This window comes from Panthera tigris, chromosome A2 (assembly GCF_018350195.1).
Source record: "Panthera tigris isolate Pti1 chromosome A2, P.tigris_Pti1_mat1.1, whole genome shotgun sequence".
Taxonomy (NCBI): Eukaryota; Metazoa; Chordata; class Mammalia; order Carnivora; family Felidae; genus Panthera; species Panthera tigris.
Genome location: NC_056661.1, coordinates 145,806,396 through 145,830,234, shown reverse-complemented (window position 1 = coordinate 145,830,234; position 23,839 = coordinate 145,806,396). Strand labels below are relative to the sequence as shown.

The 23,839-nt window shown below is 42.5% G+C and overlaps 2 long non-coding RNA genes across 3 annotated transcripts in view; both read left to right on the top strand.

Annotated features, from left to right (window-relative positions):
- Positions 1 to 20,492, top strand: part of LOC122234825 — a 57,182-nt gene extending 36,690 nt beyond the window's left edge. Inside the window, exons 2-4 of one of the 2 annotated variants that reach the window (XR_006212758.1) lie at positions 19,180 to 19,365; positions 19,703 to 19,890; positions 20,457 to 20,490. This is a non-coding gene — a long non-coding RNA (uncharacterized LOC122234825). Of the gene's footprint in view, positions 1 to 19,179; positions 19,366 to 19,702; positions 19,891 to 20,456 lie in introns of both variants that reach the window. The other variant, XR_006212757.1, reaches the window with a different exon arrangement.
- Positions 20,493 to 20,599: 107 nt separating this feature from the next.
- LOC122234842 overlaps positions 20,600 to 23,839 on the top strand; it is a 46,657-nt gene continuing 43,417 nt past the window's right edge. The window contains exons 1-2 of the long non-coding RNA XR_006212761.1: positions 20,600 to 20,639; positions 22,497 to 22,695. This is a non-coding gene — a long non-coding RNA (uncharacterized LOC122234842). The remainder of the gene's footprint in view (positions 20,640 to 22,496; positions 22,696 to 23,839) is intronic.

Genomic DNA, 23,839 nt, shown 5'->3' with positions numbered 1-23,839 from the left:
AGCTGCAGGCCCAGATAACTTTCAACTCTCAGGGACAGGCTGACCCTACAGAAACCAGAAGCAAAGATTATGACTCTCATGATCCCCCAAAGAGAAGAGTGGTGCCTCTATAGCCTCATGGAAGAGCCACAACAGGAACCTGAGCTGCCCTTCAGCATACTGGGGGTGTGGGCTGAGGACAACCCATCAGGACTGGACCAGAACATACCTCCAGCAATTGTAGAACTAAAGCCAGGGAGAGAGCCCATCCACCAGAAACAATATTTCATCCCTTGTAAGGCACAGATGGGAATACGGAAGCACTTGATGAGACTTCTAAAACACGGGTGCTTTAACCCTGTCAGTCATCTTGGAACACACCCCTCCTACCTGTCCAGAAGCCGGACACCAATGACTATCAGCTTGTTTAAGACCTGCGGGGAGTAAACCGGGCCGCTGCACCCTGTTGTCCCAAACCCATACACTCTCTTAGGTCTTACCTCACCAAAGCTGCCTTCTTCACATGCCTAGACCTCAAAGATTCCTTCTTCTGCAACTGCTTGACCCCCAAGAGCCAATCAATCTTTGCCTTCCAGTGGGAGAATCCTGAAAATGGTCACAAGGGCCGGTCAACTGGACCAGATTGCCTCAGGGGTTTAAAAACTCCACAACTATTTTCGGCACTCCATTAGCCTCAGACCTAAGAGCCTTCCCAGTGGATCAACATGGCTATGTCTTGCTTCAGCACGTAGACAACTTACTGCTGGCTGAGGTCTCAGGAGGACTGCATGGAAGGAACTCAGCAGCTCCCTACCCTCCTATGGGAAACTGGTTATAAGGTCTCAAGGAAAAAGACCCAAATCTGTCAAAAGAAAGTCAAGAACACTGGCTTTCACCTCTCCCAGGGGCAGTGCCAACTCAGCCCACAGAGGAAGCAGGCCATTTGTTCAGTCACTGTCCCCTTGATCTGATGTCAGGTTCGGGAATTTCTCAGGGTCACAGGTTTCTGTAGAATCTGGATACATAACTTTTCAGTCCTGGTGAAACCCCTCTATGAAGCTACAAAGGGGGGAGAGTGGGAGCCCCTGATGTGGGAATCGGTACAGCAGAAGGCCTTTGAGAAAATAAAGTGAGCCCTCACTAATGTGCCTGGTTTGGGGCTCCCAGACATGACCAGGCCTTTCTTCCTATATGTCCATGAGTGCACTGGCATTGCGGTGGGAGTCCTAATCCAGATGTTGGGGGTCACGGCATCACCCGGTGGCATATCTCTCCAAGCAGCTTGTCTCTGTTGCCCAGAGCTGGCCACCCTACGTACGAGTACTCGCAACCATAGCACTCTTTGTGTCTGAGGCTGACAAGTTAACTCTGGGACAAGAATCGACAGTCCACGTGCCACATTCAGTATTGACGTTAATAGAATGCAAGGGACAATACTGGCTAACCAATGCCAGGATGGCCAGATATCAGGGAATTCTGTGTGAGAACCCACACATTCATCTGGAAGTAGTGAGGATGCTAAACCCTGCAACTCTACTGCCTGTCGGGCTGGGCCAGCCAGATCACGACTGCATTGAAGTCATGGATGAGGTGTTCTCCAGCTGGCCAGACTTAAGGGACTGGCCCCTCAAGGACCCTGAGGCTGAATATTTCACTGACAGTAGCAGTTTTGTGAAAGAGAGAGTGCCTTGCAGGTTACTCCATGGTGACCCCAAATTCTATCATTAAGGCCAAACCCCTGCCAAAGGGGACTTTGGCACAAAAGGCAGAGCTCATTGTGCTAACCCGAGCCCTCCAACCGGTGGCAGGGATATGTGTTAATATATACATGGACTCTAAGTATGCCTTCACCACCCTCCACGTACATGGGGCTTTATATAAAGAAAAGAGTCTAATAAACTTAGGAGGGAAAGACAAAAAGTATGGTAAGGAAATCCTTGAACTCTTAGATGGTGTGTGGGCCCCTAAAAGAGTGGCAATCATGCATTGTGTGGGACATCAAAGGGGAGACACCACGGTTGCATGGGAAAACTATCAGGCAGACCGAGAAGCAAAACTTGCAGCCCCCAAAGGAACAGCGGAATCAGCAGCTTTAATCGCCGCACTGTTCCCTAGTCCATTGGCAGAATGGGACCCTAATTACTCACAACGTGAAAGTACATGGTTTAAGACTGAAAAATGGAAGCTACCTCCCAGGTGGATGGTAGAAATTTGAAGACAGCTGAGTGGCAATTCCTGAGGCCCTAGCTCCAGCTTTTGTCAAGCACTTCCATCAGGAAACCAATTGGCTGGACAGCTCTTGAGACTATGTTGAGCTGACATTTCTACATCCCTTGACTCTCCAGCATAGCCCGAGCAGTATGTGAGCAATGTGAAACATGTGCCCGGAATAACCCATGCCAGGAACCCAAGGCTGCCCCTGGGGTGTAGAGTGCCAGGAGAGCCCCATTTGAAAATATGATGGTGGGCTTCACCGAGCTCCCCCGGGTCCGAGGCTGTAAATATCTGTTGGTCTTTGTGTGCATTTTCTCAGGCGGGGTGGAAGGCTTCCCTTCTTGCACAGAAAAGGCACAGAAAAGGCACAGAAAAGTGACCCGACTTCTTCTAAAAGAAATCATTCCTCGATTTGGGATCCCTATCACTGTGGGATCAGATAATGGGCCAGCGTTTGTGGCTGAGGTGGTGCAGCTGGTGGCAAAGGGGTTAAAGATCACCTGGAAGCTACACACAGCACACCGACCCCAGAGCTCCAGGAAGGTGGGACAAATGAACCAAACCCTGAAGCTGCAATTAAGTAAACTATGCCAGGTGTTGGCAATAGCCTTGGTAAGAATCAGGTATAGACCCACTAAGCAGATGGGGTTCCCTCCTTATTAAATCCTTTATGGGCACCCTCCCCCCATCATCAAGGGCATTAGGGGGGATCTAAATGAGATAGGCAATCTAACCCTAAGGCAACAGATGCTGACCCTTGGCTTTACCCTAACCACCTTACACCACTGGGTTAGGGAGTGATTACCTGTGAGTCTGACCACGGACGCTTACCCCTTTAAACCAGGAGATGCTGGATGGGTGAAGGAATGGAATGTCCAATCCCTAAAACCCCTCTGGAGAGGCCCGTTCACTGTCATTTTGTTACCCCTATTGCAATAAAAGTGGCCGAGGTGGGTCCCTGGATTCACTACCGCAGAGTGAAGCCAGCATTCCTGATCCATCAACACCGTGCAAGCTGACCACACAGAAGCAGCAATCTGCAACTCCAGAGGCTCTGGGAGACTGCAGCCCTGCTTTAATCACTCCGGAAGTTTACTAATCTACGCACGGCCGAAGCTTGAGAAATCGATGGTCTGGTGGAACAGATTGACTGTCCTTATCTTCTACCTCTGTTTCCTTACTGTGATGTACTGTCACCCCTTGTTTCTTGCTGTTATGATTCTTGCTATACCTTTTGCCATAAGATTGGCAGAGGCCGCCCCCGCCAGTTGGGAGTGTGGTGAGTAGTTTCTGTAAGCGTTCACCTTCCTTTTGTGGATGGGATGCTCTGTTGGTATTGGTTGCTTCTAACTCTGGACCCCTTCAGCAGACCTAGATTTCTCATCACATGACCCGTGTATTCACATAACCAGGTCAGGTCAGCGAGTCACTTGGACCTTACTATACCATACCCACTTCTCATGCCAGGGACAAGTCCTGAGGACCTGTAGACACAATAAGACCACCTATTTTGTCTGCCAACGGGAGAGTCAATACACTTGTTTTGACCTACAGTATTCCCAACTGAGGAATGGTTGGAGGTCCGACACTCCCAGGAGGCCGGGGAGGGGTGGATTAATCAGCCAAACCCGGGTTACTAATCCCCACATGCCTGTATCAGTACTTTTTTTTTTTAAGTTTTTTTTTTAATGTTTATTTTTGAGCGAGAGAGAGAGAGAGAAAGAGAGACAGTGTGAGCTGGGGAGGGGCGGAGAGAGGGAGACACAGAATCCAAAGCAGGCTCCGGGCTCTGAGCTGTCAGCACAAAGCCCGGCGCGGGGCTCAAACCCACGACCTGAGCCAAAGTCAGACACTTAACCGACTGAGCCACTCAGGTGCCCATGGTATTGGTACTTTTTGATATGTTTGCAGCTATTAACAAAAACCCTTTCTGGGTTCAAAATTGTGGAGGTTTACCACGTGAAAAGGATACAGGCTCAGTGACAAGTGTATGTGTGAACAGACCTCATCCCAAGCCACGTGTTATGGTGACCGCTGGGCTTACTGCCTCTATTGGAGCTGCGTCTCGCCACTTGGAAAGGTAAAGATAAGGTGGCACTCCTCCAAAAGGGGGCTGCAACCTCCAGCTGTAAACTGGGAGCCTATAACCCAGTTGATTTTATTATCTTTTTTTTAATGTTTATTTTTAATTTTGACAGAGAGAGAGAGAGAGCAGGAGAGGAGCAGAGAGAGAGGGAGACACAGAATCCCAAGCAGGCTCCAGGCTCTGAGCTGTCAGCACAGATCCCAATGTGGGGCTTAAACCCACAAGCTGTGAGATCATGACCTGGACCGAAGTCATATGCTTAACCAACTGAGCCACGCAGGCACCCCTAATTTTACTGTCTTTAATCCAGGAGCCCCAAAATGGGAAAATGACCTCAGGATTGGTGTATATATATATATATATATATATATATATATATATATAGTATGTACATATACATATACATATACATATACATATACATAGGCAAGGCACTGCCCCAGAAGATGTGTTGTACTTCAAGAGGGTTGCTGTCTCACTCCAAGCCTCAACTCATGAAGTCTTTCATTCCTTTTATGGAAATTGAAAGTAGCCCTCCCCCTATCTCCCCCACAACAAGAGACCTGTCTCTTGCTTTAGCAGAAACTATAAAGATCTCTTCTTGCTATGTATGCGGGGGAACCAACATGGGGGATCAATGGCATGGGAGGCTAAAGAATTAGATATCTGCAAACCTTGTAATGGAACAGAATGCCCAGTCCTACTACCGGGGTTTGGCTCCTCAAAACCTCGATTACTGGGAAGAACTGCCTTGCCCGGTGGGGAAGAAAATTCACCATCCCTTTTGGAAGCTTAACATGCCTAGGCCAAAGATTTTAAAACTCAGCTGCCTGGGAAACCCAAAGGCAGGGGTCCCCAGATGACCTTGAGCCAGATCCCCACCCCTTGTCTAACTTCTTTCATCTCCAAGAGGCCCGGGACAATGTCGATGCAGCCACTGAATGGCAGGCCCCAGGTGGACTATACTGGATATAGGGAAGGACAGCCTATACAATACTTCCCCCAGGCTGATCAGGGTCATGTGTGCTGGGAACTATTCATCCATCTTTCTTCCTGCTCCATTTCACCAGGGAGGAACATTTGGGAGTCAAAGTGTGTGGGGATGGGGAGACTCAAAGGAAACGACATGCCCTATAAACTGGCAATTGGAAAGATGATGAATGGGCTCCCGAGCGTATAATCCAATATTATGGCCCTGCCACCTGGGCAAAGGATGGGTCCTGGGACTTCTGCACTCCCATTTACATGCTAAACCGCATAATCAGACTACAAGCCATTGTAGAAATTATAACTGATGAAACTGCCAGAGGTCTTAACTTACTAGCCATGCAGCAAACCAAAATGGGCAATGCTATCTATCAAAATCGCTTGGCCTTAGATTACTTGCTTCCTTCTGAGGGTGAAGTTTGTGCAAAGTTTAACCTGAGCAACCACTGCCTACAGATAGACGATGAAGGAAAAGTCATAGAAGAGATCACAGATCAATTGAGAAAGGTTGCTCATGTCCAATCCAGACCTGGAAAGGTTGGGACTCCAGTGAGTTATTTAGAGAATGGTTTTCAACTCTTGGGAGATTTAAAACCCTCATGGCAATTATCTGCTTGATTTGGGGAGTTTGCTTAACCCTACCTTGCCTTGCTTCCCTGGTTATATGGCCTCCAGCCTCACTGAGGCAATGGTGAAAGGAAAATGGCCACACAGGTGATGGTGTTATGGAAATATAAACCTCCAAACCAAGATGATGCTCTTTGACCCAAAACAGGGGGGGTCCGAGCATCAAAGTGTGGAATGTGGTAGAACCCCTCCCTAAGGAATGTAATGAAAACCTCAAAACAAGGGAAGACAACCTAGCTATGTGCACGTATGTGACATTCCTCACGACTCTAACATAGACCACCCAATCAGACTGTATGTCTGTATGTTATTGTGTATGGGAGACAAAGAACTAGAAATTGTATAAAAGGCTACACGCTGCTTCATTCAGCGCTCAGTCTTTAGGGTATAAACCCACACAACCCGTGCTAGCACGAGTAAAGTTGCTCCCTAAAAGAAAAGCCTCGGTGTCGTGGCTCTCTGTGCAACCTTGGTCCCATTACAGCAAGTAACTAATATGGGCTAAATGGAGAATAACCAGCACAAAACCTATTAATCTCAAGTACTATGTTGACCACAATGATATCCCTGATTACCTTGGCTGGAAATTATTTTGCCTACCTTTCTGTATTCTCTTTGGCACTTCTTTTTGGACCACTCATATAATTCAAATGGAATGCTCTGAAGTTATTGTTACATTTGCATACAAAGTATATTTTCATCCTAACCAGACTATAACATTCTTTAGAACAAAAACCTTGTCATGTACATCTTTGTATCCTGTGCAAATCCTAGCACAGTGCTTTGAACAGAGTGGACATTCTGTAATTGGTAAATGAGGAAGAAAGCTTCCATTTGTCCATCTGTAAATGGAAAATAAAAATTTCCACTGACTCGCCTTTCAGAGATAATAATGGCAGTGTTTCCCAGAAACAATTTCTGCACCTGCAACAGAATGATATATCTGAAACACCCAATCCTGCTGAAGCAATTCCTCAGAAAAAATTGCATCTAGTTTTAGCATGCCCTCCATTCTATGTGGAGCTGAAACTTGGGCAGTTTCACCCTGAGGAGGAAAAGACAGGGGATAATTAAGAAAATATAAGAGCTCAGCATTGGTGTTTTCTCAGGAACTTTGGTTCATCCAGTAGATATTTATCAAAGGACTATTATGTTCAAGTACAGTCTATAAATGCTGGGAAAACACACACACACAAAGAATAAGGCATGATCCCAAGTGAGTAATTGTCACACAATTTGATGAATGTTTTTTATAAGAAGAAAATTCTATGGAACCAGAAAGAAGGGAATGATTAACTCTACTGATGGGCATTTCACCAAAAAAAAGTCACATTCAAGCTGGTCTTTTAGGACTTCATCAGGCAGAGGCAATGTCAAGAGCATTCGGGGACCAAGAGAAATAATTTTGCCTGAACTGTTGCCAAGCAAACCGCACCCTCAGCTCAGCCCTATTGTATTCACAAAGACCTATTTTTATTCATTATCCCCACAGCTACTTTTTAAGAAAGGAGGAGAATGCTGAGTACTTCCTCTTTTGCATCTTGGTACTTTGTGTGTCAAAGAAAGATTATCCGTAAGGAAAGCAGAGGTTAACTTGTAACAGGTCTAATAATGACTAGTCCGAATAGCCATCCAGTGAACTAATGAACTCTCTTACTTTTCCTCAGCTTCTACTTCATCCCTGAAAAGCGAGGCAGGCTATCCTGTGAAAGTGCATGGTACCAGCTCAGAAGAAAGCAGGCAAGGCATGAGAGCACCTCTGGTCTCACTGCCCAGCACGAGGAGGCATAGAGCTGAAGCCCTTTTCCCTCCCCTAGGGTGACCTTCACATTACTTTTTGAGGAATAGATGAGTCTGGTCAATAGATGAGTCTGACCACCCAGTTTCTCTCCCAGGACAGTCCTACTAGGCCTCTGAGACCAGAGCTGGCCGCTTCCAAGTAGGGCAAAACTCAGGAAAGCAGCCAGGAGGGAAAGACCAGTCTAAACCCACCCAGGGGCAGAGGGTTTCCCATCTTCATCCTGTAGCGCCTCCTGGAAAGTAGGGAAGCTGGGAAACCAGATTCCAGCCTCAAAGTACACATCACTTGTCTCTGTTTTCTCAAGAAGCCTCTACCTTCCAGACCTTGCCAAGAAGCTAGTGGCATTTTCATGAAGCAGTAATAACAAGGACAGAGCGTTCTAGCCTGCTGGAGCCTACTGCCCGGTCACTCTTTCCACCGCCTTTTGTTTTCATGCATCATTCCCTCACTTGCTTCTCAGATTCCTCAGGGCTTTGAAAAAGCCACAAATGCTCCCCGCGGTGACACCACCCAGCGTGCTGGCAGACGTTACTGACTTGCACCCTGCCCTAAGCCATGACATGTATGCAAGCCTGACAACTGACACCCAGCCATACACCTAGTAAGAAGTAAGACAACTTCTAAAAAGCACCCCCCCCCCCACACACATCGTAAGCCTAGCTAGCAAAGGTAGGACTTTAGATCAAGTACTACCCTATGGACTGGTAAATCACATACCCCCATTTGATTCAAAATGAATCAGTAAAGCATGTTGGGGAGTGGTACTTCTCTATCCTTTCTTCAAGAATCTAATGGAGCAACACGGGTGTTACCAACAAAGCACTGAAGTACTCTCACTGTGCTAATTCACTTATCTGTATATTAGACTGCATACAGACAGACATACAGGGGAGCAGAGGTTCTCAGTGATATTTGTGTTTGAGTATCACCTGTGGCCTGTTTTAAAATACACTGCAGACCTACCCTACCCGAATCTGAAAATAAGGCTTACGTGACGTGTATTTTTATTTTTTAATTATTATTATTATTATTATTATATTTTTGAAGTTTATTTTTACTTTATTTTGGAGAAAGACACAGACAGCAATGGTGGGGACCATCCAGGTGCCCCCTTTTTCTTTTTTTAAAGCAGATATGTGTATTTTTAAAAGGCTTGACAGTGTTGGTTAGAATATGGGAAAAAGAGGGGCGCCTGGGTGGCTCAGTCGGTTGAGCGTCTGACTTTGGCTCAGGTCATGATCTTGCATTCATGGGTTCAAGCCCCACATTCAGGCTCTGTGCCGACAGTTCAGAACCTGGAGCCTGCTTTGGATTCTGTGTCTCCCTCTTTCTCTTCTCCTCCTCCTCCCCTGCTCATGCTCTGTCTCTCTGTCTCTCAAAAAATAAAATAAAACATAAAAAAAATTAAGAATACAGGAAAGAGAAATTCTCACATATCCCTAACAAGAGTAAAAATTAGTTTAGCCACTGTGGAGAGTAATCTAGAGAGCAATCTAATAACTTTGAAAATGTACACATTCTTTCGTCTAGTAATTTCCATTCTAGGTATATTCTCTAGAATTCTCATACATGAACCCAAGGAGGCATATGCAAGGACATTAATTACATCATGATTTGAAGTAGCAAAAACCTAGACAACACAAATATTCATCCTCAGAATAGATCCTAGAATATTTATACAATGGGATTATATTGCAGTACTGTATAGTATAATATTGCTACATTATAAAGAATGGAATGGTTCTACTAGTATCACATAGATAAAGCTCAAAAACTTGATGTTGGAAAAAAAGTTTCAGAAAAATGCGAACACTGTTTATCTACATATTTAAACACCCAAAACAGGGGCGCCTGGGTGGCTCAGTCGGTTAAGCGGCTGACTTCGGCTCAGGTCATGATCTCGCGGTTCGTGAGTTCGAGCCCCGCGTCGGGCTCTGTGCTGACCGCTCAGAGCCTGGAGCCTGTTTCCGATTCTGTGTCTCCCCCTCTCTGACCCTCCCCTGTTCATGCTCTGTCTCTCCCTGTCTCAAAAATAAATAAAATGTTTTAAAAAATTTATAAAAAATAAATAAATAAATAAACACCCAAAACATATATGGTGTGTAGTAAAAATATAAAAACATGTGGGAAAGAGTCCCAGTGTCTTCAAGACATTGGTTACATCTGAAGAGAGATAGGATGGCAGGGCTTCTTTTGTAACTAATTTTTTTTTTATTCTTTTAAAAAAATCTGAAGCAACTATGGCAACTTGTTATAATTTATTAACTCTGGTTAGTGAATGTAAATCCCGCTGGTTACTCTGAGGGTCATCCATAATAGAGGGACCTTTTGGGATTTTTAGGATTCTCAAATACTGAAAATAAAAGTTTGTTTATGGAAATGAGCTGTTCCCATAAATACAGATGACACTGCTGAGTCCTCTTAATAATCTATGCACCTTGAGATGTTTTTCTTTTTTTCTTTTCTTCTTCTTCTTTTTTTTTAAGGTGTTTTTCATTAATGGAGGAGTTGTTGCATAGATTCACACACACTCTCTTACTCCGGTAAGTGACCTCCTGGATTTATGAGCATCCTTGACAGTCAGAAGTGCAACAGTATGAAATATCATATGGATATCATTATTATAATATTACCTACAGATTCCCATACTTGGATGAAAATCAGAATCAACTGATAAAAATTTTAATGCAGTTTTCCATACCCCAGCCTCTGATAATATGATGCGTTAGTTCTCAGGTGAGACCCTGGAATCTATGTTTTCAGTAGTGTTGGCAAGAGATTCCAATGATCGCCCAGGTTTGAGAAATGATGATAACTAACAATAGTTACCTTCTACTAATGTTCTCAACGAAGTCAGGTAGGGAGAGAGATGGGATTTTTAAAAAGCAAGAAAATTAAAGGAGGAAGGGGAGAATGAAGGGAGGAAGGAAGCGACAGAGTAAGCCTGAATTCAAATCTTTCCTATTCTATTTTGTCCAGACCTCTCCAGCCTTGAATTGCTTCTCCATTCCTTGAACTCTGCTAGATTCTAGTTTATCTTTAATGTTCATTGGCAATTCTGAACTTCCCTTTACATTGCTGTAATAGGCTATTATTTATTCAATGGGATTATGTCTTACTTCTTGAATTAGGCTATAAATTCTTCAGGAAAGAGGCCATATCTTGTTCATCTTTGTATTTTCTATCACGTCTAACACAATACCTTGAACAGAATAAGCAATAAAGCATCATGATTAAGAATATAAGATAAAACGAGTTTTGATATGTGGCAAGATACAAGATCAATATACAAAAATCAATTGTATTTCTATGCACTAGCAATAAACAACCTGACAATTAAATTCAACACAATCTCTATCCAAATCGTAGCTTTTTTTTTTTTTTGGCAGAACTTGACAAGCTGACCCTACAGTTCATATGGAAATGCAACCCAGAATAGCCAAACACTCTTGAAGAGACAGAACAAAGTTGGAAGATGTTCATTTCCCAATTTCAGACCTACAGCAAAACTAAAAAAACTACAATAATCAAGACATAAGACATAAGGATACACATAGAGATCAATGAAATAGAATTGAGTCCAAAAATAAACCCTCACATGTATGGTCAAATTGATTTTTTGACAAGGGTGCCAAAACAATTCAATATAGTAAGAAAAGTTTTTGCAATAAATGGTGCTGGGATGACTGGATATGCACATGCAAAAGAATGAAGTCAGATTATACCTCACACCATACAAATAAATTAACTCCAAATGGATCATAGACCTAAATGTAAGACTTAAAATTATAAAACTCATAGAGGAAAAACATAGAAGTAAATCTTTATGACCTTGGATTTGGCGATGGTTTTGAGCTATGTCACCAAAAACAGAAGTAACAAAAGAAAATAACAGATAAATTAGACTTTAAAATTAAAAACTTTCGTGCTTCACAGGACACCATCAAGAAAGTAAAAAGACAACCCACAGGATGGGAGGAAACCTTTGAAAATCATATATTTTACAAGGAACTTATATCCAGAATGTATAAAAACCTCCAACCCAGGAATAAAATGACAAATACCCGGTTAAAACATGGGCAAGGAATTTGAATAAATATTCCTCCAAAAAATGTCTGCAAATTGCCAATATGTACAAGAAGTGATATTCAACTTCACTAATCATTAAGGGAATACAGATCAAAACCACAATGAGATACCTCTTCACACCTACAAGGATGGCTTTCCTAAAAACAGACAATAACAAGTGTTGATGAGGATGTAGAGAAATTGGAACCTTTATATATTGCTAGCAGACATGGAAAATGATGCAGCTACTTTGGAAAACAGTTTGGCAGTTTCTCAAAATGCTAAACATGGAGTCACCAGATTACTCAACAGTTCTAGTCCTAGGCACGTACTCAGGAGAAATGAAAACATATCTTCACCGAAAACTTATACGTGAATGTTCACAGCAGCTTTACTTATAAACAGCTAAAGCGTGTAGACAACCTATGTCCATAAATCAATGAATGGATGAACAAAATGTGGCATATCCACTCAGTGGAATATTTTCACCATAAAAAAGAACATGGGTGAAACTTGAAAACATGCTAAGTGAAAAAAGCTATTCACAAAAGACCACATATTGTAGATAAGGTCTTTAAAGAGATAAGTAAATTAAAATGAGGTCTTTAGGGTGGGCCCTAGTCCAATATGACTGGTGGCCTTATAAGAAGAGGAAATTTGGATGCATACAGAGATGACAGGGCTGTGCCTGCTCAGAGAAAAGACCAGCTGAGGGTATAACAAGAAGGGAGCCATGTGCAAGCCAAGGAGAGAGGACTCAGAAGAAACCAGACCTGCTGACACCTTGAACTTGGACTTCTAGCCTCCAACACTGTGAAAAAATAAATCTCTGTTGTTTAAGCCACTTAGTTTGTGGTATTCTATTATGGCAGCCATGGCAAACTAGTGGTTGTTTGAATATGTAATAATGATGTGGTATATAAGAAAGGCCTATGCTTTGAATTATTGTATTTTGCAGGGTGGCATCTTCTGATCACTCGTGTCACCAATTATTATAAATATGGGAACTTACGTAAGAGACTCTTAAAAACTGAGAACAAACTAAGGATTGATGGAGGGTGGGAGGGAGGGGAGGGTGGGTGATGGGTATTGAGGAGGGCACCTGTTGGGATGAGCACTGGATGTTGTATGGAAACCAATTTGGCAATAAATTTCATATTAAAAATAAAGAAATATGAGAACTTCCCCATTTTGCAAGGACATGGATAGAGCTAGAGAGTATTATGCTAAGTGAAATAAGTGAGTCAGAGAAAGAAATACCATATGAGCTCACTCATCTGTGGAATTTAAAAAACAAAACTTTTAAACAAGCAAAGGGAAAAAAAAAAGAGGGAAGCAAACCAAGAAACAGACTCTTGACTATAGAGAACAAATGGATGGTTACCAGAGAGGAGGTAGTGGGGGGGATGGGTTAAGTAGGTGATGGGGATTAAGGAGGGCACTTGTTGTAATGAGCACCAGGTGTTGTATGAAAGGGTTGAATCACTATAGTGTACATCTGAAACTAATATCACATTGCATATTGGCTAACTGGAATTTAAATAAAAACTTAAAAAATATATGAGAACTTTCCAGAAGATCAAATATTGTATAGTAGTTACCATGCACAGACTCTGTAGAGCCCTGGCCTTTGAGGATGCCCTGTTTACCAACCCAAAAAAAGGTAAATATTTAGAAGACGATCTCTCCAGACCCTCGGGATTTTCATAAATTGGTAGAGATTGATCTAGATGTGCTTAAAACCAGGGAAAATGTCATTTAAAATGATGTTTAATTACTAAGAACTTTTAATAACATGGGGAAATGATTATAATACCCAGTAAAACAATTCAGCATGCAAATTTAACATGTAGAGATAGAACCATCTTATTTGTGTAATGGTATGCATAGAAGAACGACTAAATAGAAATATAATTAAAATTAACATTAGTTTTTCATTATGGAGAGATTGAGTTATTTTTGTTTTTTTCTTTATACCTCTATATTTCTGAATTTTCCATAGCGAGCAAGTATTAGTTTTATAACCACAAACTATGTTTATGTTTTAAAGATTGAAAACGAGGGCAGACTAGGATCGAGAATCATAATCAGGAGACACAGTTTCTTGACTCACAGGTCAGATCTGACTGCTTTTGTAACCCTGATACCCTCCTGTCCTCTTGGGATTTGGCCATTGGATGTTGCCCCATTCCTGGAAATTCTGAATATGATCCTGTAGGTGCCCTTCTCTCTAAAACAGGTCTCTGAACACTGATCCTCCCTTCATACCTCTAACCCCTGACTCGGAACTTAGGCTTCTTTTTCTGGATTCAGGTGCTCACCCTCCTTCTCTACCAATGACTCAAACCAACTTCTCCTACCCTCTCTCACACCTTTCCCCCCAGCCTTTTGTATTCTGAGTGTACCCTGTATGCTGACAGCTATGTCCTTCATGAGCAGAGTGACTGAAAAGTAATAGGTACAAAATGAGAGGAGGGGGACCAGAAGAAGGAAACTTTTGAGGGGGGAGTGCTTCTAAGGTTTCCTTCTCTGTGGAGGTCTGACGCTTCTGGCCTCTGTCTACTCCTTGTCCCTCCTCTAGGGCTTAATCTGGTGAGGTACACAGGGCATGCTCAGTTTAGCTGCTCTTTTCTTCCTCTTAGGTATCTGCCTGCCCACAGTGAGGATGCCACCTTGCTCTGCTCCTCTGAGCAGGGTCCTTTCCCGTTCCTACACTCATCTCCACCCTCAGCATGAGAAGGCCTGTCCTGGTCAATTGTTACTTGCGACTAGGTGAAAAGTCTACCTAATTCTACAACTCATTTAGTGCTTATTTATTCATTTAATATTTTTTAATGTTTATTTTTGAGAGAGAGACAGAGTGTGAGCAGGGGAGGGGCAGAGAGAGAAGGAGTCACAGAATCCAAAACAGTCCCCAGGCTCTGAGCTGTCAGCACAGAGCCCGACAACCCACAAACCATGAGATCATGACCTGAGCCAAAGTTGGACGCCTAACCGACTGAGCCACCCAGGTGCCCCCTGCAACTCACTTAGTATTTAATATCCCACTATTTCTCACAATAAACAGCATTTATCAGCAATCAAGGTGGTATTTTGGTCTCCATCTGCTCACTCTTGTCTCATTTCTCATCTTGACCAGAACCCAGGATGGGGATTGGGGAAAAGAATGCTATGAATGGGAATGTCTCAGAGACCTGAAAAGGAAATAATACTTGTTAAAAGCCAACTAGGTGCTCAGCATAAAGAGAGAGTCTTACTGATGTTAGTTTATTTGGTTCCCACAACCACCCCCACAGTTGACATTATTTCACATAATGTCCCTTTTCACATAAGAGGAAACTGAGGCTCAGAAAGGTTAAGAAACTTGCCCAAGGTCTTACAGCTAGTGGGACTCTGACTTCAAAGCCCAAGCACTTTCCACTGCATAAGACATTGTCTTTGGGTGCTACCAAGAAGCTCCTCAGGGACTGAGGCAGTAATCTCATCTTCATTAATACTTCATCCTAACCAACTGAGCTAGCAATTAAGCAACATCCAGGGAGGCAAAGATGATACAGTCAAAGAGCAAGGAAGAAGGTGGTCATAAAATTCTAGACGGAAAAATATCAAGAAATTTTATTTTTCCCAAAATTTCTTGGAGACTTTTGGACTTGTGCTGCAAATAATGCTCTGGCTTCCCAGGTGTAAAATAATTCAATTATACCTGGTGGTGGTGGTGCTGCTGCTGTTGCTGTTTCTTCTTTTTAAAGAATTTCTTTAAGTTTATGTATTTATTTTGAGGTGGGGAGGGGCAGAAAGAGAGGGAGACCAAGAATCCCAAACAGGCTCTGTGCTGTTTGCTTGAACTCCCAAACCGTGAGATAATGACCTGAGCTGAAGTCAGACACTTAGCCAACTGAGCCACCCACGTGCCCTGATCCCTGGTCCTTCTTAAGTCAGACCACACGTTATGCTCCTCTGAGACTGGCCTCAGCACTGTTGTCCCTATGCCTGTACTTGCTATTAAAAGACAAATGTATGTCACATGGCCTTACCTTCATTATAATGAATAATGAATCTCTTCATAGTATATGAAAACAGAGGTAGTGAACTGATAAACAGAAAGTGATCTTTAAATGCCAGCCCTAGGGACTGACCCTTTAAAGAGACCCTTTAAAGAGCTAAAGATGTTTTGATCTGACACTGAAGGATAGTCAGCTGGTGGGCTGAACCACAGTCACTGAGAGGGCCAACAATTCCCCACATGCCAAGGAACTAAGCAGCATTTCCAGGAGCGAAAACCCCAGTACTAGTTTCTTCTCATCTTTCCAACAAAAGCTCAGAAAGTACAAGGGCACCCAACAGGCCACTAAGCACATTCTCACTCACCCTCCAGGGAAATCTGATGCTGAAAAATGGACCTTTTCCAAAATAGTGGTTCAAGCCAGATGAGGAATTACAGAGAAGACAGCCTTCCATGGAAAATACCCTGCCTCCAAATCCCCAATGTCTTCATTAGGGAACTGAAAACACAGGCACACCAGCTGGTCTCAACTGCTTTGAAGCACTGTGGTACAGTGGAAAGAGCCCTGCTATTGAGACGGCAACAAGAGACTAGCCTTCTAGTCCCCAACTCTGCCGAGTCTTAGCTAGGTGACCTTGGCAAAGGTACTTAACTTCTCTGGGCCTCACTTTCCTCATTTCTTAAATGAGGTTTGACTAGACTATGATGTCTTCTGGTTCTGAAAGCCTATCTTTCATCTTTGGATTAGCATCTTACATTTAAAGAAAATTGAAGCAGATTCTTGGGTGTTGTGTTTCCCAAAGATTCTGTTATTCCAGCAATCATACCTCTCACCTGTTCAGTATTCTTCTTTGGCTTCCCTTCTTCCACAAGAATAAATCTAAATTTTTCAGCATGGCGTTCAAGGCCTTTTCTGATCAGCCCATGCCTATCTATCCAGCCACCCTCCCCTTACTCCCACCAATCACTTATTTTACACTGTGGCAGCAGTGGGCTAATTATACTCCCCCGTAATACACTTACTGCAATATCGGATATTTATTGAGCATGTACTCTGTGAGACACTCACCTTGGTAAGCCTTTGTACATACTGTTCCTGTTTGCTTGGACTGCATTGTATTAATTAAGGTAGAGCTTGCTGCTATAACAAACAAGCTATATCATACCAGTAGATTAACACAATAGAAGATTATTTCTTTGTCATGTAACAGTTCGGTGTGGCAAGCAGCCTTCCACCCAGGGCCCTTCGACTTTGCAACTCTGCCATCCTCTAAGCTTGAGAGTCCTTTACTCCCAGAGCTAACAACTGAGGAAGAAGAGGAAGAAAAGGCACACTTTATTTCTTAACCTAATCCAGAAATGATACACATCACTTCTGCTCACATCCCATTAATGAGAACTGGCCACTAGGCCCCACGTAGATGTCTAGGGGATTGGCAATTGGCTGGGCCACTTGCCAGAAGAACATCATACTGTGAAGAAAAGCACAAGTCTTTGATGATCAACCAGCCATGTCATGCCCTTCCTTGACTTGTCTACTTAGCAAAGGCTTATTCACCCTTCAAACTTCAGTCCAACTGCTACTTCTTTTGTGAAGTCTTCCTTAACTTATGTAGGCAGATGTAGGTCCTCCCTATGCCCCACTGCACTTTTCACATTTCTCCATTATGACAGTTATCATACTGTACTGTGTGGTTTGCATGTCAGTCTACTCAACTGGATTGTGACCCTTGAGGGCAGGAATCTTGTCTTTTCATTTTTATATTTAGAAATCTTAGCATAGTGCCTGGTAAATAGTAGTTTTACAATGATATTTAATGAATTAATGAATATTATCAGTGAATGAATGAATGATTACCCTAAAGAAAAACAATTGGTCTTCTTTTTTTTAAAGTAGCCTCTATGCCCTATGTGGGGCTTGAACTCACGACCCTGAGATTAAGAATCGCATGCTCTACCTACTGAGCCAGCTAGGCACCCTAAGCAGCTGGTTTTTATAGAGGAACAAAGACCTCAGTTAAAGTCAAAACAAAATAAAGCAACTATTTGGTGATTCGGGGTTATCCAAACACTAAAAAGAAAATAAACCTCCCATACAAATACTTTAATTACATTAATAATTTACACTATTATTTATTTATTTATTTATAATGTTTTTCTTGAGAGAGAGAGAAAAAGCGAGCATGAGCGGGGGAGGGGCAGAGAGAGAGGGAGACAGAATCTGAAGCAGGCTCCAGGCTCTAAGCTGTAAACACAGAGCCTGACACGGGGCTCAAACTCATGAATTGCGAGATCATGACCTGAGCCGAAGTCGGACGCTTAACCAACTGAGCCACCCAGGTGCCCCTGCACTATTGTTTATTTAGAATCTGTCGCAGAGCTTAATTGAAATAAGTAAATAAGTAAGTAAGTAAGTAAATAAATAAATAATAAAAATTTTAAGGTCTCCTGGCTGGCTCAGTCAGTGCAGTGTTCCACTTCTGATCTCTGGGCGGTGAGTTTGAGCCCCACATTGGGTGCAGAGCTTACTTAAAATACATATGTACATACATACATACATAGAGTCTGTTTCTCACATAAGTTCCATGAGGGTAGGGATCTTATATGTTTGTTCTTTGCTCTGACTCCAGTACATAGCACATTCTCTGGAACATAGTAGGTACTCAACAAATATTTTAGAATAAATGAATGGCTAAAGAAATTAATAAATACATGATTGAAGACTGAACCCTTAATCCCATGAGCCATATAATAAGTGCATGGCTTGGATTATAAAAGCAAAGTGTGGAAACTTACCACCACAATTAGAAAACCAGTAGAGGGGGGCGCCTGGGTGGTTCAGTCAGTTAAGCGTCTGGCTTCAGCCCAGGTCATGGTATCATGATTCATGAGTTCGAGTCCCACATCGTGCTGACAGCTCAGAGCCTGGAGCCCGCTTGGGATTCTGTGTCTCCCTCTCTCTCTGCCCGCCCCCCCCCCCCCCCCCCCCGCCCGCCACCCGGCTCACACTCTGTCTCTCTCTCAAAAATAAACATTAAAAAAAAAAAAAAAAGGAAAAGAAAAACAGAGCAGAGTGTACATGAGGACCTTACCTTCATTACCTTGTCCGATCCATGTTATCATTCTCTTTACATAAGATGAACAAACATCATTGGAAGAAGCTAAAATCTCAATGGGAATAGTAGCCTATGAGTAAATGAGGACAAACCGATGTCTCTAAAATGGTTGCACTATGAAATAGCCTTTGTTAATTGGTAAATGAGAGAAGGAGGAAGCACGAGTGCAGACAGTTACAGAGTTCTGACAGCTGAAGAGTATATTGATTGAGAAAAGACAAGATGTTTTTTATAACTTTTGACGCGGTATAGAGATAGTTCTTTAAATGTTTATAAAACATTTATTTTCTTCTCATAGGTGCCTTGTGACAAAGCTTGGTTAGATATTATATATGGCTTCTGGTGATTACCTGCCAGACTTTGTCATGGTAACCATCTAACCAGAAGAGCAAGGTACAAGTACATGGGCAACTTCCAAATCAGAGCCTCTGCACAGGCTTAATCCAGGTATCTTGAAACTTTGGAAAATCCTAAATATAAACAGGTAAGTTCACAGTGTGGACTGATTTGTGGTGGTGATGAGGTTGACACTGATATTGACAGACGGGCTTTTTCCAAAAACTGACCAAGATGTTCATGGTAGGTGTAGGCATGAAGTGACCTGAAAATAAGGCAGCACATTTATTTTGCATACCTTTGATGATATACAAGAACAGAACAATCAACCTGCGTAAGGGAGCTATCTGTCTCTCCTTGTGGGAGAAACTGCTATGGGCTGGACACACAGCTAGACTACCTAGCCTCTCCTGGAGTTGGGCAGAGCACTGTAAGTGGGTTTTGGCCAAAAGAAAATGCATGGAAGTAATGGGTGCCATTTCCAGGGCTTCCCCATAAAAAGCCTCCCGAGCAGCGATGGCAGATTCTTTCCCATTGGCTGCATGGAAAGAATTCTGAGAACTTAAGGAAGATAGAGCCAGAAGCTGGAAGAAGCCTATATCCTTGATTTACTTCATAGAAGACTGACCAGCACATTCCACATACCTCGACCCCTACCAATTCACATTGAACTGTATGTGATAAGAACAGTACATTTTAATTAGGTCAAACATTGAGATTTTGAAGTAGCTTGTTGTAAGAGTCGATGAAATAGTCAACCCTATTTCCCAACTTTTCTCTTGGTTGCAAGTAGTAAGAGAGACCAGGGTAAATTTCTGGAGTGTCAGAGGATTGAGATAAAAGAAGGTATCAGAGACCAAGCTCACATAAGGGAATATTGCATTTAAAGGGATTCTGGGGTTAATTTTAAAGCCTTAGAAATTCACAGAGCTGAAGCCTTGCATGGTAGCCTCTGCTTATCTAACCAGTCCCCTCTGGACACTATTCACTTTTGGAAGAACAGTGAATAACCATCTCCAAACCAGTTCATATGAATCCCAAACACAGCCTATTCAATTTAAAATGCTTAGGATCTAGTCAGACAATACCACCTTTAAACCTATCTTGCTTCTGCTTTTGTGTTTTGCTACACATAGTGATTAAGAAAAATAAGTTGGTAAGTAACTTTGTGTTAGGAGGTATATTTTTTATTTTATTAAAAAAAATTTTTTTTTAACGTTTTATTTATTTTTGGAACAGAGAGAGACAGAGCATGAATGGGGCAGGGGCAGAGAGAGAGAGACACAGAATCGGAAGCAGGCTCCATGCTCTGAGCCATCAGCCCAGAGCCCGATGCGAGGCTCGAACTCACGGACCGCGAGATCGTGACCTGAGCTGAAGTCGGACGCTTTAACCGACTGAGCCACCCAGGCGCCCCAGGAAGTATTTTTTTTTTAAATGATTACACAAGGTTTGATTGAGCACAGTACTAATGGGCAATCACCAGGGAGCCAAACACTGTGGCAAAAATGAGGTCTCTGGGTGGCTGCCTGAAGATGTTTTTGGGAAACTTTTGTTTACTTATCAGACTTTGAAAGCTAAATCCTTTTTCAAATAGCCTCTGGGTGTTAAGGACAATAAATAAAGATGTACTGATTGAAAACATTTAGAAAACAAGTTGTTACAGTCTTTAAAATAACAAGGTATTAATTCAGTTTAAGACAGAATATTCCACATTCATTTGGCCTGCTCCACAGAAACACCTAGCTTAAAAGCTGGGTCCTACAGGGCGTCTCTGTAAAGATGCTCTACCAAATGAAATTTAGCAGGGGCCTGGGACAAGGGCTCTGGAAATTGCTGATAGCTTCTGGCTGTCAGTTGGGAACTCGAGCTTATTTATGGAAAGCAGGGGAGGGACAACTGATCTCCCTATCTTGGGGGTGCCTACAGAAAGGGATGAACTGGGAAATAGCCAAGGCCCATTGGGAGGAAGAGCTAAGAGATTTAGGAGGAAAGTTTCATTGTTTAGAGGAGTCCCTATGGGGCTGAGATGGAAGAAGCTGACTTGGGACAGTACTTTTCAGGAAATAAAGTCTATTGCCCCATTTTCAAGGAGTGCAAATTAAGCTTTGATGATCCTCAGACTTGCCTCATCTCTTCCACAAACTTCATCTTTCGTTCCCTTTCCCAAGACACTGCATTCCTGCTTCCTTCCCCCCAAAACCCCATGTCTCCATAAACAGATAGCCAGGAGCAGACCTGGTGCTTCTTGAAGCTCATCACCAGAGTTATGTCAAAATAGCATAGGAGGGGTGCCTGGGTGGCTCAGTCAGTTAAGCATGCAGCTCCTGATTTCGGGGTGGGTCATGATCTCACGGTTCATAGGATCAAGGCTGGCTTTGAGCTCTGCAGTGACAGCCTCTGAACCTGCTTGGGATTCTCTCTCTCCCTCTCTCTCTGCCTCTCTCTCTTCTCTCTCTCTTAAAATAAATAAATAAACTTAAAAAAAAAAAAACTTAAAAAATCACACAGGAATCCAGCAAGGAGCAGGTGAGCTTAAGGAAGTGTTGCTAAGTATAGTTAGGGAGCTGAGTATCTCCCTCCGAGGATGCATTCATCAGCTCAGAGGATGTGCTGTATCTTTTTGTACATCCCTTAGTCAGAGCCCTCAGGACTTGACATGAGTTCTTAAGGGGATATGGGTGTGAGCATGTAGAGCTATGTTCTATGAGTGCTTCCCAATCTCTTTTCTCAGTGATCAGAATCATTTTTCCCCCTAAGAGCTCTATGCTTTATGAGATTTTTATCTACCAAATAAATCACATTTATAAAGAAAACCTATTAAATATTTACTGAGTACCATGTATTATATTAATGAGCGCTTTATACCCATTATTGAAAGTCCTCAAGTAGTGTGGAACTGTAAACTACTTCCATTTTACAAGCAAGTAAACTGAGGTTCAAGAGATGTTAAGTACATCGCCCAGATCTTATTGCTAGAAAAGAAATCCTGGCCTCATCTCCACACCCACATTCTTTCCAGTATACTCTGTCTGCTCTCTATAGACAGCACATGCAGCCAACCAGAACTTCTGAATATGATGATACCTTCTTTACAATGATTTAGTATGGCATAATCTCCTCATCGTCCAGCACCCCTCCCCCCCAAAGAAAGGAAAGAAGCTTTCCATTATTTAGTCAACCTGTTCAAGCTTTATTGTGGGTAAATCTGCAATGTCTTTGGGGCTTGTTTTTGAAGTACTGGACATGATTCAAGTAATTCCATTACTATCCTTATAGAACTGTGAGATCCTAGAGAAGCCAGACTGGAAACTGGAATTTGCAGTTCGAAACAAATGGAAGTTGGACAGAGGGAGTTCAGAACACAGATCAAGGCATGGACCTCCTTCTCTGGGATTCTCCCTCCCTAGGATTCTCCTGTTCCTTCGATTCTATCAAGTATTCAGTGACACAGTGCTGTACCACAGGTTGATGTAAGGTAGGAAATCCTTCGGGAACACAGAAATTGGTGGGAATAGGGGGAGTCATCAAAGCATACCAGCCTAGGATAATGAGTGGCAAAATAAGAGAAGAAAAAAAAATGAGTGAGAAGGGACAGGGACAAGGAGAGAGGCAGAAGAAGAAGAAGGAAGGACTGGAAAAGAAGGAAAGAAGGGGTTATATATAAAGAGGAAAAAAAGAAGAGAAAAGAAAAGGATGGGTGACTCTTTACACTATTTGGTCTTGTAAACTGCTTGTGTGATCTTCATTAGCAAGTGTAGTAATCCCCAATGGAAACTATAGGCATGTGTTGCTAGGTTCACTGGGAGTGCTGCTATTAAACTATCTCCTCAAAGGGACCTTTGCCACCTCCCTCACCCAACTAGTAACTTTGAAGCCAGAATCTTAAAAAAATTACAGAATAAATGGAGAAAAAGGATATTGTCAATTTCCATTGTAAGAGGAAAACTGGTAGTCCCATACCCTAAGGTTAAGTTCTGTCCTGTGACGCAGAAAGTTCACAACAACTTAATCTTTGTGCTGGCCAAAAAACAAAATAACAACAAACACACACACACACACACACACACACACACACAAAACCAAGCAATAACAACCAAATAACTCCCTCTGGGTATCCAGAAATGCACAACAACCCTGATCAGAGTTTAACTGATTTGAATATTTACTTGCTGTAAAATAAAAGTGTTGATTTTAGGATTAAAAAGAACTAATTTCCCTTAGAAACCAAATTCTAGTTAAAAAAAATTTTTTTTTTAATGTTTATTTATTTGTGAGAGAGAAAGAGCACAAGTAGGGGAGGGTAGAGAGAGACAGAGACACAGAATTCAACGCAGGCTCCAAGTTCTGAGCTGTCAGCAAAGAACCCTACACCAGGCTCAAACTCACTAGCCATAAGATCATGACTGAGCCAAAGCAGGACACTTAACAGAATGAGCCACCCAGGCACCTCTCAAATTCTTAGTTTTAATAATGAAATCCCTTAACCTCGTTGCTTATATTTTCTTCCCTTCTCAGTGCATTTCTAGCCAGGGTACACTAAATTCTACTCACAAAGAAGAATAAGGCTGGCAATGAACTTCATGATGTATATAAATATATATTTATAAACCAGTTATTTA